The 14,573-nt window shown below is 37.9% G+C and overlaps 1 protein-coding gene across 2 annotated transcripts in view; it reads right to left on the reverse strand.

Annotated features, from left to right (window-relative positions):
* ARHGAP6 (Rho GTPase activating protein 6) overlaps window positions 1-14,573 on the reverse strand; it is a 542,861-nt gene that overhangs the window by 505,158 nt on the left and 23,130 nt on the right. The window lies entirely within an intron of this gene.

Genomic DNA, 14,573 nt, shown 5'->3' on the forward strand with positions numbered 1-14,573 from the left:
TGGTATCTCCATGCTCAGCAAATCAAACCCCAGTTGAGCATCATCATTTCTGTACATAATGTAAAATTGGAAGCCCTAAATCATGTGAATGGCTGACACCAGAAAAAAAATCACACTCACTCAGCATTCTTGCCATCACAAGAAAATCACAGCTTGTTACAGAGAGTTCACTGGTAACCATGGAATACGAAATCCAAATTTTGGTCAGGCCAAATTTAACAATAACTTCAGTCAGTTATAAACTGGAATTTTCCAGTTTCTATGTTATAGAAAATTTTATGCTATGATCAATTTGATAAAAATATCTGTATGAAAGGCTCTATAATACCAAAACTGAACTACTTTATAATTAAAATATTGCTTCAAGGCTGTGCCTTATTAACACACTTATAAGCTGTAAATTTAAGCAGAAAAATTTGATGCAAGAGGGAAAAATAATTGATTAATCAATATGCAATCAACAGTTAGCAAGATAGAGATTTTTCTGAAGAAGAAAAGTCACTTTTAAAAAGTCCTTATTGCATAGCATTCATTACTCAGTACATCATGGGTTTTATTGTGGTCTGATTATGCCAGCAGCACATCTCAAACATAAGAGTTGAAACAGTCAAGTTGATGTTTAGGGCAGGCAATTTCATTAAAATATAACAAAAGGGAACAATGATAATGTTTGATACAAAATCCTGCCACCATCCAAGACTCTTCTGGGACCACAAAATAAACTCCTAACAATTCCAACCTTAAAAAAAAATTATTCTAAATTTTGCTTTCCCTTTCACTCCATCAGGATTATTCCCCTAATAATGTGTGGAAGCAAAAATCACTAGGCTAATTATTTCCGCTCCTATTTGAGAGAAAACCCTGTTACACCAATAAAGGAAAAAGAAAAACTAACTTTTGATAATAAACAGAGTTTTCATTCAAATGTCTCTCTGTGAAAGACTCAAAAAGTCACTTCACTAAGTTTAAATATGTTTCTGTCCCCCAAGTTCTTCCCAAACCTAATTAAACTTTTCTGTAATTGTTTTTACTCCTTCCTCTGAAGTATTAGCTATAATAAATGAAAATTTTGATAATGTTTTTATTGGCATTTTTAATTTTCCTAATTATTAGTGGTTGGGTGGCTTAAGTTAAAATGATTCTTTTAAGACTCTCTGAAGTTAGTTTTTGAGTAGTTCCATCAACATTCAGATAATAAATAGTGGTTAATCCCTCCTTACAGAGAAAGAAAAATGAGAAATAATGTTCATAATACAAAGAAGGTTGTCGTTCCTGACAAAACAATATGGCCAGAGCTACAAGAATGACAGTTTTCAATGAAGTCAGGACAAAACTTATTCTGAATTCCCATAAGGAAGCAAATCAGAGGACTGGGCAGATAGGGACAACAATTAGTGCAAGGTTTTCAAACAGTGGTGGGACAACTATTGAAGGCAAAATATAAACAATACCATGAGAAGAAACAAAAAGTGGGGAAGAGAGCCTTTATTAGGCAATTGGTATCTAATACTATCTACTCCAACATAAAATAAATTCTGAATAATGTTTACAGTTGGACTGAAGAAAATGATAAAGTAAAAAAAGAGCAAGCGTAACACTGAAAAATACTGACAGAAGCAATGCAAAATCAGTGGTCTGAGGTAAATTTGCCAGAACTAAATCTTCAAAAGTTGCTGCCAAGTTGGCATACATTCAAAACTGAAAGTTGAAATAATGTTCGGGTTCTGTGTGCAAATAACCGAATTTCAGACATTTAAATGAATTGTCTGCACAACCACACTGAACTGTTTAGATATTTTTAGTGAAAATTGTCATCTAAAATTCACTCTATACCCTTCATTAAAATCTCCACTTGTTTTCAGTTGTAACAATAGCTCTTCCTGGTATCTGTCCGATGAACAAGGAGTCAGTTGGCAGACAGAGAAAATAGGGCCAAATTACTACTCTCCTAATATTAAATTCAAGTTTTAATTCCCAACCCAAAGGAAGAAAATAATCATTTTCAACAGATGAAAGAAAAATCTATGTAGCCCCAGACTAAAAGACTTACATTTTTAAATTGAAAATGTTATTAGCTAGTAAGAACAAAGGTTAAAGCACTAATTTGGTATATTAGAATGAATACGATCTAATGGATAATGAATTCTATCTTTAGACAAATGTTAGGCTGCAGAGGAACGCCACACTTGTAAATGGGAAAGTTTATAATTTAGCTAACCTGAAAATTAGAGGTTTTAGAAAGCATGAATTGAAAGTCTCACCTGAAGGGATTTCTGAATGCCAAAAATCAGGAATGAAAACCCAGAATCTAAGAAATGTGAAAGGGGAAAAGACTGCCAAGGCAGCAGGAGTGGAAGGGGGCAGAATCATAAGACTGAAATTAAAAAGGGACATTGGTACAGATTACAAAAATACTGTAAATTATTTTAAAGATATTCCATCTGAATTAGACACCTGTATGATACTGTGGCTTCAAAATAAATTTTCACAGGATTTTACTTTTGTCATATATTTTAGAGAGTGTGTGTAGTAAGAGTAAGAACAAGAGAGAAAAGGGAGGAGGGAAATACTGACAGATCATCACCAACCTGCTACAGCACCAACTCCCAAATCCCACTGAGTTTTAAAAGTAGATGTGAACTTTAATTATGATTGTTTAAGCTTCCTTTTAGGTTTAAGCCAATTTATATTAAGACTTTAAGTGATTTTTAATAAGCAAAAGATCAGCCCTACAGCTATGATTTTATGCTAGGAAAAAATACACGTTTGGATGACTGCTGATGTTAACAGAGGACCGAATGCTGTTGTTAATTGTATTCAATGTGTTCTCTTACAACAGTGTTTTTGATAAGCTTCTGATCCCATAATTTTAAAATACAATAAAATGTAAAGGAGACAAAAGCAATGCCCTGGAAAACCGAGCATGCATTCTAATTCATCCTCACTGCTCTCTCATCAGGCGAGCTGTTGATACCACATCCATCACTCAAGAAAACAAACCTGTCATCTGCATTATCTTCTAGGTCCATGTCTATATTTTACTTCCCATCTGAACAAACAAAAACCTAAAAGGACTAATCTTTTCATTGAATTGAAGACGGAAACTTGTACATGGAACTGGGTGTTCATCCTAACTCTGCTTTTGTTTGCTTCATGGCATTTTTCAAATTGAATTTATACATGCAAACAGTGAAAAACAGTTTTTCAGCTGTCCCTGAAAAAAAAGTTTTTCAGTTTTTCAAAGGACCACAACTGTCCTTGTCCTTTGAAGAATCTTCTATTGAAAACATGTGATGAGACCAACAAGGAAACATCAAGAAAGTAAATGGTTTGCTCAGGTGCTTATAAACCAGCTTTCTTTGCTGCTTTATCCTGTAACTGAAACTCCAATCATAATCTCATGCATGCAGGGACTGCTTCTTCCTTGGAGCTGTTGTTCAGGCTGCTTCTCTCTCTGAGCCATTGCTCATATTTCTTCCCCAACCTCAGAAGCCTGGAAGAGTCTCCACTTCATATATTGACAGTCTATTTTCTTCCAGAGCCAGTTCAAGGTCCCCCACCTTCCATGAGGTCTTTGTTAATCACTTCTAATCATTCCAAATTCTCCGTCCTCTCAATTTAGATGGAATTAGCAGGTATTCCAATACAGTTTTACTCCAGTTTAATATTTCTATGCTATTCTGTAACTTTTCCTGTGTCCTATCCAACCAGAATGGTAATCTGTATGAAGGCTGAGGCAGGGTTTTTTGTTTTTTGTTTTGTTTTGTTTTGTTTTTTATATTACAAGGCGTTGAACAATGACAGAGGCATGGGTATTTGACAAATACTTGCTGGTGGATGGACTGAGGGATCAATTCTTTTCTTGGCTGGTAAATGGAAGAGGGTATAGGGAAAAGACTTGTCCCTGGGATAAACAGTCACCTAACTATCTGGTTTCATAAAGGATCAAGGCATAGCAATCATATTATGCCTAAAGAAGAATTGGGGGGGAGCCCCCTTGTTTCACATTCACCATACCCTTCAAGTTGGCAGCACCTCTGAATTAACAGCAATGACAAGGACTTGCTGAAACTATACTCCCAGAGAGAGGGGATAGTACAACCTATTCCCTTGCATGGAAGAAGGGGACATTCATGGTTCCGAGAAGATTGCCCAGTTGGGAGAAAACTTCTTCCAAAGTCGTTTATCTTATTCTTCAGCAACAGTGGCGCAAAGCCTGGGATTTGGCACACCGACAATTATGGTAAGTAGCTTAAAGCCTTGGCATTTAAGAAGGAGGAGAACCTTTTAGTTGTGATATGCTGAATGGGCACTTTCAGCCTGAAGAAGGTCACACCACATGTGATGGATGATGCAATAAATTTGGTCTTATAGACACTGAAAAACTTTAGAGAAAAATTAAAATTACAAAAGCATGCATTTAAATTATATGAATAAACTGATGTGTACATTATAAATATTTCCACAACCTGTCTTTGGAGCATTTCAGCAAAACATGCATTCTGCATGCTTGAATAGACTCTATAGTCAGAACAAGGCAATATTCTCCTTGTTCAAATAAATGTTCTTAGGCTGAAGAATTTCAACAGCCCACAGGGAGAAAGCCTAGAAACTGCTTAAGCAAATTCTAAGCATGCCCACGTGGTTTCTGCTCAGCTGCAGGTAATTATCAATCATATCATTCTGGCAAAAGCTTGACAACATCACTTGCTTTCTCATCTTTTTTTCTCATTATGCTCTTCTCCCAATAGAAAAATACCATTTTAAAAAATAACAAACATCCATATCTTTCCCATAGTTCTTGACAGAATGGATAGTTTATAACGTTGCCCTTTCTTTTACGCATTTTCAGTCCATGGCATGGAGCCATTTCATCTTTTCCAATTCATCATGTATGTATGGTAATAACAACTATGTGCAATATACCTTACATTCAATATTAAATATAAGATTTAATTTCTTATATATGTGGTATATCTTGGAAACAAGCAGCAGAATTTGCACATTTGCTTCAAATACTCACCTAAAGATGCCGAGCACTTATTCCAACTTTGGTCTTGTTTCTCAGAAGCATCAGTAGAGCTGCTTTTTGGAAACTCTCCTCAGATATTTACGTATAACATGCCTTAGAATCACACCTTGGTTAGGCAAAAAAACACTACCTTTCCAGCACTATCTATTGTCATATTTTCCAGATGAGCCTAAGCAGTGAATTTCTTTAAACCTTAGTGTACACCAAAATGCCACTCCTAGGTATACACCCAAAAGAATTGATAATATATGTCCACACACAAAGACTTGTAAAAGAGAATCCATTGCAGCATTATCCATAAGAGCCAAAAGCAGGAACAACCCAAATGTCCATCAACTGATGAACAGATAAACCACATGTGCTCCCACATTGGAATATTCGCACGTTGGAATACTATTCAGTAACAAAACGAAACGAAGTCCTGATACACGAACCTTGAAAAAATTATGCTAAGTTAAAGAAGCCAGAGATGAAATGCTACATATTGTATGATTGTATTTACATGAGATGCCCAGAATAGGCAAATCCAAAGAGACAGAAAGAGAAAGCAGATTAGTGGTTTCCAGGGGCTGGGGACAAGGAAGAATGGGGAGTGATTGCTTAATGAATACAGAATTTCTTCTTGGGGTGATGAAATGTTCTAAAATTGATGTTTTCACAATTCTGGGCCTATATGAGAAACAAATGGATTCTACATTTTAAATCAGTGAATTGTGTCATGTATGAATTAAATCTCAATAAAGCTTTTTTTAAAAAAACTAAAGGCTACAACTGAAATCTCCTTAATAAAGGGGTTCTCCTGTAGAACCTCCCTACATTTTTTGTGAAGAACAATTTGAGACTTTGCAAAAGCACTGAGAAAGAAAATCAGTTTTCTTACCCATTACCTCAACCACAGATCCATCATCCAGCCATCCATCCAATAGTCAAACAGAACAGTCCACAGCACAGAGTTCCTTCTCACGTGACTCCAGTCTCCTAAGCTTAAGAGCTAAGAGTAAAATGTCTCTCCTTCTATATTCTTACTTCTTGACAGCTATTGTGAAAAATAAGTACAAAAACACTTAACATTTGGTTTAAAAGTAGAGGTTCCCATGTAAAAATGGTGCATTTAAAATTTTATACCAAAAAAAAAAAAAATCTAAACAAGTTTACCCCCCAGAGGGCTACGATTTACAGTTCTTGCTATTTGGGAAGAAATGTTAGCACCTTCATCAGAGACAGAAGTAACCACCCTGTCTTTTATGCTCTTGTGCGTGCTAAGTTGCTTCAGTCATGCTTGACTCTCTGCAACCCTATGGACTGTAGCCTGCCAGGCTCCTCTGTCCATGAGGATTCTCTAGGCAAGAATACTGAAGTGGGTTGCCACACCCTCCTCCAGGGGATCTTTCCAGCCCAGGAACTTATCTCTTATTTCTCCCACATTGGCATGTGGGTTCTTTACCACTAGGGCCATCTGGGAAGCCCAACACACTTTTACAACAGGTTGCTGTTGCTCTTCAGTTGCTAAGTCATGTCCAACTCTTTGCATCCCCATGGACTGCAGCACACCAGGCTTCCCTGTCCTTCACTATCTCCCGGAGTTTGCTCAAACTCATGTCCATTGAGTCGGTGATGCTATCCAATCATCTTATCCTCTGTCACTCTCTTCTCCTTCTGCCATCAATCTTTCCCAGCATTAGGGTCTTTTCCAATGAGTCAGCTCTTCACATCAGGTTGCCAAAGAAAGTACTGATGCTTCAGTTTCAACATCAGTCCTTTTAATGAATATTCGGGGTTGATTTCCTTTAGGATGAACTGGTTTGATCTCCTTGCAGTCCAAGGGACTCCAGGAGTCTTCTCCAGCACCACATTTTGAAAGCATCAGTTCTTCAGCACTCAGCCTTCTTTATGGTCCAACTCTCACATCCATATATAACTACTGGAAAAACCATAGATTCGACTATACGGACCTTTACTACTATAGTATTCTGGCCTGGAGAATTCAATGGACTGTGTAGTCCATGGGATCGCAAAGAGTTGGACATGACTGAGTGACTTTCACTTCACTTTAAATACATTTTAAAAAACAAGAACATACTGTATAACACAGGGAACTATATTCAATATCTTATAATAACCTATAATAGAAAAGAAACTGAAAAAGAAGATATCTATATATACACATATATGTATAACTGAATCACTTTGCTGTATACCTGAAACTAACACATTATATAGCAACTATACTTCTATAAAATTTTTTTATAATTATTGCTTAACTTATACAAGTAATACATGCTTGAGATGAGTGAAAATACAAAAATGCAAAAAGGAGATTTCAATTCATCTGGAGAGATTATAATTTAATATTTTGATGTATTTCCTTCTGAATTATCTTTTTATACACACTCACTTCAAAATTCCAAGTCACTTATATATAGAGTGCATTGATTACTGAATTGGGCCTTGCAATGTGGCAGAAATTTCCATTAATAGGCAGAGTCTATGCCCCTATTCTTTGATTTTGGGTTGGCCTAGTGGCTCGAACAATAGTAGACAGCAAAAGTGATGGTATACAGTTTGCAGGCTATGCCTCAAGAGACTTTGGAGCATCTTCTCCCTGTCTTACAGCCCTGTCTCTGCCATGAGAGTCTGCTGGAGAATGAGAGACAATGTGGACCAGAGATGAAGTCTCTTTTGCCAATATGCTACATAACCACATATGCATAAGCAGCACAGCAGAGATCAACCAAGTTCTGCCCACATTAACAGAACTAATCCATTAACCTACAGAAGGTACAAAAATAATTGTTCCATGGTACACAAAGCCAAGTTTTGTGGTTGTTTGTTAAACAGTTTATTCTAACCATAGATAACTGGTGCAGTATATAATTTTTGTCTAAGTTCTGAGAAGCTGACTCCAGCTCATCAGAAATGGAGTTGAAAAGATATTGGGCACCTGAGGATCATGGAGAGGCTCAGAACCAAGTTTTCCAGAACAATTTCCAAAAGGTTTTCAGAACAGCATCAGATCAGATCAGTCGCTCAGTCGTGTCCGACTCTTTGCGACCCCATGAATCGCAGCACGCCAGGCCTCCCTGTCCCTCACCAACTCCCGGAGTTCACTCAGACTCACGTCCATCGAGTCAGTGATGCCATCCAGCCACCTCATCCTCTGTCGTCCCCTTCTCCTCCTGCCCCCAATCCCTCCCAGCATCAGAGTCTTTTCCAATGAGTCAACTCTTCGCATGAGGTGGCCAAAGTACTGGAGTTTCAGCTTTAGCAGCATTCCTTCCAAAGAAATCCCAGGGCTGATCTCCTTCAGAATGGACTGGTTGGATCTCCTTGCAGTCCAAGGGACTCTCAAGAGTCTTCTCCAACACCACAGTTCAAAAGCATCAATTCTTCAGCGCTCAGGCTTCTTCACAGTCCAACTGTCACATCCATACATGACCACAGGAAAAACCATAGCCTTGACTAGATGGACCTTTGTTGGCAAAGTAATGTCTCTGCTTTTCAATATGCTATCTACGTTGGTCATAACTTTCCTTCCAAGGAGTAGGCATCTTTTAATTTCATGGCTGCAGTCACCATCTGTAGTGATTTTGGAGCACTGTTTCCCCATCTATTTCCCATGAAGTGGTGGGACCGGATGCCATGATCTTCGTTTTCTGAATGTTGAGCTTTAAGCCAACTTTTTCACTCTCCACTTTCACTTTCATCAAGAGGCTTTTTAGTTCCTCTTCACTTTCTGCCATAAGGGTGGTGTCATCTGCATATTTGAGGTTATTGATATTTCTCCCAGCAATCTTGATTCCAGCTTGTGTTTCTTCCAGTCCAGCGTTTCTCATGATGTACTCTGCATATAAGTTAAATAAACAGGGTGACAATATGCAGCCTTGACGAACTCCTTTTCCTATTTGGAACCAATCTGTTGTTCCCTGTCCAGTTCTAACTGTTGCTTCCTGACCTGCATATAGGTTTCTCAAGAGGCAGGTCAGGTGGTCTGGTATTCCCATTTCTTTCAGAATTTTCCACAGTTTATCGTGATCCACACAGTCAAAGGCTTTGGCATAGTCAATAAAACAGAAATAGATGTTTTTCTGGAACGCTCTTGCTTTTTCCATGATCCAGAGGATGTTGGCAATTTGATCTCGGGTTCCTCTGCCTTTTCTAAAACCAGCTTGAACATCAGGAAGTTCACGGTTCACATATTGCTGAAGCCTGGCTTGGAGAATTTTGAGCATTAATTTACTAGTGTGTGAGATGAGTGCAATTGTGCGGTAGTTTGAGCATTCTTTGGCACTGCCTTTCTTTGGGAACAGCATAGAGCTGACCTAATAATTAAACTGCATTTGATCCTCCTCCAACTCCAGATGCTATAGTTTATGTTACCTCCAAAATCTCAACCTTTCAACAGCCACACTATCACCAGACAGATGCCATTCTCACCAGAAACAACCTTTCTGACACTGCAGCCTTCCAAAGCTAGAAGTTTCTGTTTCCACTGGTGTGAGAAAATGGATGCTCTCATTATGCTCTTACCTAGAGAAACCTAGGGAGCATTTTACCTTATAAAAATATTAAAAATAGGCAAAGGACTTGAACAGATACTTCACTGAAGTGGATATAAGAAGGGCCAATAAACACATTAAAAAATGTTAAACATTGTTCATGCTTAGAGAAACGCAAATCAAAACCATGGTGAGATACCACATGTACCCATATTAGAATGGATAAAAATTGAATCCACCAACACCACCAAATGCTGACAAGGATGCAGAAAATCTAGAACTCTCACACACTGCTGGTAGGAATACAAAATGGTACAACCATCCTGATAGATAGTTTGACAGTTTCTCATAAAGTTAAACACATATTCACCATATGATTCAGCAATTCCCATCCTGGAATTTATCCTGGAGAAATAAAAACTCCTGTTCACACAGAAATCTTTACACAGATGTTTATAGCAGCTCTAGTCATAATCACCCCAAAATGGAAGCCAGCCAAATACTATTTTCCAGGTTAACAGATAAACTATGGTATATCTATACCATGAAATTTACTCCTCAGCAACCAAAAGGTACAAACTATTGATAATGGGTGACAACTATAGGAAGAGTCTATATGACATATTTTGTCTTTTTAAAAACATTTTTTGATATATTGTCTTACTTGTAACAGGGACTATATAACAGGAAATCAAATGATGATATTAGTGCTTAAGGAAGAAGAAAGTATGAATTGAAATGAGAAAAATCTCATTCAGGAAGCTAGTTAGAAGGACTAGCATGACACATGAGGGTCAGTGCCAGGATGGACAGAGAGAAAAAGATAAATATGACCACTGTGTAGAAAGAGGGATAAGTCTTCCCTTATATGGGGCCATATGAATACAGAATATAAATGAGAAGGAACAGTCAAAAATATTTTCAAGGTTCTAAGGCTACAAAAATGGTTATCATGGAAGAAAACAGGAAAGTTTAGAGAAAAAGCTGGTTGTGATATGTTTATTCATTTAGTTACTGTTCCTTTTCAGGGAGAAAAGATCACTAATTATTTGAACATTTAGAGTTTGAAGTGAGATGGAACCTATAAGGAGAACTATCCTATAGGCAAAAGGAAATATGGGACTAGGATTCAACCAAGGAGGGAAACAATAATTTGCATCTCTAAAGGACAGAAGTGAGAGCTGAAACTAAGACATAATATTAACAAGTGGACAAAATCATGAGAAAACCCATTTCTTCCATTTGAGTGAAATTTTATTTGACAAACATGAATATCCAATTTAATCTACAAATTTATACCAGGAAAGCACATTACAAACATCTGTTTTAGTATTGCTAAGTTTTAAAGAGACCTTATGTTAGATTTACCTTGTAAAAGATACTTAATTAGTCAGTATCATAGAAAATAATGACATCAACTTTTGTTAACCAAGAGAAATATTTTAAGTTAAAATCAAGCTGAAGCGTAACAAGATCAGTATATTCAAGGAATGCAGTATAAAGGTGTATTCCATTTTTCTCTGCAAAGCACCTCGCAAATCCATACTTTGCTCTTTGGAGATATTAATGTAATTGCTGAGGACGTTGGCCAATGGTATTTTTTTCTAATGGTATTTATTATAAAACAATCTTGGCAAGTGAAAGAAAACAGCACACACTGCTAATATTTTGGTAGAATTATGTGTTTATTCTAGCACTGTTAACAAGAGAGAAGTAAGCACTGGACAAGCACAGAGGAATGCTGCTGATGTAAATGAATATTTATTCAAAGCTCAGCTCTTCCAACCCCCTCTGATAGGGGAATGACAAAGAGCATTTTGATCTTGGATTTCTCCCAATCTCACACACCAACAAATACAGCACCCAAAGAAATGCTGTTGATGGCCCAGGGAGGCAATAAAGGCAGACAAAGCAGTACCCTATGAGAGGGTCTCTGATGTGATGGAGAAGAAGGGTGGGAAAATCCAGATTAGAGAGAAAGCATATGGCTGAAGGGCCAATCACATACGTTGGTTGCTACTGCTGTCACTGTTAGGATGCGGCTTTCTTTAGCCCCTCAGCCACAGTCTATACCCTCAGTATTGGAACCATATGACCATGCTACCATACAGGCAGGACAGGAGCATGTGGATGATTAGTTAAAAAGTATCAGTTAACAGACACATTATATTTTACTAATGTAGATGAACAGTGACCCTTGGTGTTCAAATCATGTTGCATGTATTCTTCCCACACTTGAATTACCAGAAAACATCAGACAAACCAAAATTGAGGAACATTCTACAAAATACCTGGCTGGCACTTTTTTAATGTGGAAAGATCATGAAAGACTGCTTGGAAGAAACTAAGTCGTGCTAACTAAATGGGATCTTGAAATTGGAACTGAAAAAGAACATAAATGTGAAAAACAGTGAAATCCACACTACTATTAATACATGCAAAAGAGATAACCAACAAGGGCCTGCTGTATATCACAAGGAACTCTACTCAATATTCTGTATTAACCTACTGCAGAATCTGAAAGAATGAATCTGAAAAAGAAAGAATATATATATATATACATATATATATATATATATATGTATAACTGAATCACTATGCTGTACTCCTGAAAACAACACAACATTGTAAATTAACTATACTCTAATGGTGGTTCAGATGGTAAAGAATCTGCCTACAATGCAGGAGACCCAGGTTCAATCCCTGGGTTGGAAAGAGATCCCCTGGAGAAGGGAATGGCTACCCACTCCAGTATTCTTGCCCAGAGAATTTCACAGACAGAGAAGCCTGGCGGGTTATAGTCCATGGGGTTGAAAAGAGTCGGACACAACTCAATGACTAACACTAAAAAGTGAAAAAATTTAAGTAAAAAAGATTTTTTTAATAAGTACACGCACTGATAATATTTTAGCAGGTATTGCCAAATAACTCTATGAAGTTTGATACCAATTTATTAGGTTGTTTTTTTTTGCCAACTTGCTAACTTTGAGAACTGAACGTTTTTACCTTTGCCACTTTTACTGGTGAAAAATACGAACCCATTAGATTGACAGATAGATACATACTACTATATATGAGTATAAAAGATGACTAGTAAGAATCTACTGTATAGCATGGGGAACTCTATTCAGTGCTCTGTAATGATCTATATGTGAAAAGAATCTAAAAATGAGTGGATATATATGTATAACTGATCCACTTCGCTGTATAGCAGAAACTAACAAACATTGTAAATCAACTATACTCCAATTAAAAATTATTTAAAATAAAAATGACCTCATTAATATTTTAACTCCATTTCTTTAACCAAACAAATGTGAAATAATTGTAGTTAACAAAAGAAAATGGTGAAATCCAAGTAAGTTCTGTATTTCTCTTAAAAGTACCTCAGTTGGCATTTCCAAGATTACTTTGGTAACAAGCCTGTCACCAAGGTGTATTTCTTAGTTTTCATAAATGCACCATGGTTATATATGAAATTAATGTTAGGGGAAGCTGGATAAAGGTATATGGGAGCCCTCTGTACTATCTGTGCTGCTGCTGCTGCTAAGTCGCTTCAGTCGTGTCCAACTCTGTGAGACCCCATAGATGGCAGCCCACCAGGCTCCCCCGTCCCTGGGATTCTCCAGGCAAGAGTACTGGAGTGGGGTGTCATCACCTTCTCTGAGTATCTGTGCTACTCTCCTGTAAATCTAAAATTATTTCAGGAATTCCTTGGTGGTCCAGTGGTTAGGACTCAATGCTTTCACTGCCAGGGTCAAAGTTAGTTCCCCTAGTAGGGGAACTAAGATCCCACAAGACACGAGGTGGAGGTCGGGCCAAAAAAATTTTTCAAAATTAAAAGTTAAAAAGACAGTGTGTATTTATTGTTTGTCCTGCCTTTTTTTTTTTTCAATCTTAAATGCTGCTTGGGTTAAAAATTAATTCATATGCAAAACAATTTAAGAATTCATGACCTACCTTCCAACCACATCATACCATTTTTAGTTTCTGGACGCTGCCCTGCTTACTAATTTTTTCATACCTTTGCTCATTCTGTTTCTTCTACTTGCCTTCCTCCCCATCCCTGTTGCCAGACACATTCCTTATTTGAAGACTGACCTCAAATATCATCTTATTCCTTATTTGAAGAATGACCTGAAATATCATCTCCTCTGGCTTCCTCAGGCAGAGTTTGACTTTCCCTCTTATCCATTCTTAGAGCATCATGTAGAAACCTCTCTTTTATCTCATGTGATAAGGTTCTGAATATAGCCTATATGCTGCTGCTGCTGCTGCTGCTAAGTCGCTTCAGTCGTGTCTGACTCTGTGCGACCCCATAGACGGCAACCCACCAAGCTTCCCTATTCCTGGGATTCTCCAGGCAAGAACACAAGAGTGGGTTGCCATTTCCTTCTCCAATGCATGAAAGTGGAAAATGAAAGTGAAGTCGCTCAGTCATGTCCGACTCTTTGCGACCCCATGGACTGCAGCCCACCAGGCTCCTCCATCCATGGGATTTTCCAGGCAAGAGTACTGGAGTGGGGTGCCATTGCCTTCTCCAATAGCCTATATGAAGTGCCAGTTATAAGTCAGAGATCTAAAAACAGGCTGCTGCTGCTACTAAGTCACTTCAGTCATGTCTGACTCTGTGCGACCCCAGAGATGGAAGCCCACCAGGCTCCCCCGTCCCTGGGATTCTCCAGGCAAGAACACTGGAGTGGGTTGCCATTTCCTTCTCCAATGCATGAAAGTGAAAAGTGAAAGTGAAGTCGCTCAGTTGTGTCCAACCCTCAGCAACCCCATGGACTGCAGCCTTCCAGGCTCCTCCATTCATGGGATTTTTTCCAGGCAAGAGTACTGGAGTGGGGTGCCATTGCCTTCTCCGGAAAAACAGGCTATCTGGATTCAAATCCTGACCCAATCTCCTACCAGCTGTGTAACTTAGAGAAAATTACTTAATCCTGTGTCTAAACTTCCTTGTCTAGATAATTGGGCTAATAAAAACATCTCACGCAGTTGATATGAGAACTCAATGAAGTCATGCGAATAAAGTAATTCTAAAA

The sequence above is a fragment of the Bubalus kerabau genome, chromosome X (assembly GCF_029407905.1).
Source record: "Bubalus kerabau isolate K-KA32 ecotype Philippines breed swamp buffalo chromosome X, PCC_UOA_SB_1v2, whole genome shotgun sequence".
Lineage (NCBI taxonomy): Eukaryota > Metazoa > Chordata > Mammalia > Artiodactyla > Bovidae > Bubalus > Bubalus kerabau.